Below are 1269 nucleotides of genomic sequence, written 5' to 3'. Positions count from 1 at the left end.
CACTGTTTTGTAAGGAATGGGAAAACTTGTATTATAATTTCCCTTTTTAACCCTAATACAGCGCGTATTTCAACGCTGATGGTCGTTTGTATGGAGGTTGGCAATTTATTGTAATGAGACAATAAAGACTTAATTTAAGGAAACAGACAGACTTGTATTTCTCCGAGCCGTCTCTCTTTACCTGTGGTAGCCAACCAAGCCCACGCTTTAACTCTCCAACAGTCACTAGAACGTCCTATAGCTTGCCCTAACCTTTGCTATTCCTCAATACCCATTCCTCAATTTGAGTTAAATTGACCCCATGTTCTTTTAAGCGAATAGCCCAAGCTTAAGGGTTACTGACCCAAAGTTATAAGCAAATACAACCCAAGCGTATATAGCTTCATAGCCCAAGTTTAGGGTGAAATGAAGTTCTACAAGTAAATAATTATAACTCAAAACAGTTGTATAACCCAAGCTTTGGGGTACATTTTTATAACCCAATTCGTTAGTCGGTATAACTAATCTTATCTTACCCAATCTAATCTTACCCACGTTTTGGTTAAATTTAACCAGAATTTGTTTTAGAAGACCAAACAAGGAGGATACTTATTTATAATTTTGGTGGGTGATGTTTACATCAGAATATGATCTTGGACAATGGGTGGCGCTATTCTTTAAAACGCATTAGTCTGGCTCCCTGACCACATTCTCATTTGGACCCATATCTTTAGAAGGGGGCCGGGCAGTCTGGTTCCCAGACCAAAAGATTCTGACTATTCCTGATGAATCTTAGGTCAGGTAGCCTCCGGTTATACATTAATTTACGTCACGTGACTAAAACGGGAAGAATTCCTCCTTTTTCCGAAAATGTCCAAAGTTTGCCGATTTCATTTCGTCGACAATCGGATAGCGCCCGAGTATTTCTGAGTATAATATAGGTTTAATTAACTGCTAATTGCTTATTAAAAAACTTTTTAAAATGAGTTGATACTTCAAAGACTATTTTGTGCATTTAGTACGGAAGCGTATATGACCATCCGCGTTACTGCGTTACTGAGATAAAATATCTTGGAAACATGGAATTCCTGAAAGGCTATCGTGGAAATGTGGAATACTGTGATAGCCTATCACAGAAATGTGGAATTCCGCGATAGGCTATCGGGAAAACGTGGAATACTGTGATAGCCTATCACAGAAATGTGGAACTCCGTGATAGGCTATTGCGGAAACGCGGAATACTGTGATAGTTTATCACGGAAACGTGAAATATCGTCATGGCCTAACACA

The sequence above is a fragment of the Patiria miniata genome, unplaced genomic scaffold (genome assembly GCF_015706575.1).
Source record: "Patiria miniata isolate m_02_andy unplaced genomic scaffold, ASM1570657v1 HiC_scaffold_24, whole genome shotgun sequence".
Lineage (NCBI taxonomy): Eukaryota > Metazoa > Echinodermata > Asteroidea > Valvatida > Asterinidae > Patiria > Patiria miniata.
Note: the sequence above shows the minus strand (reverse complement) of the source record.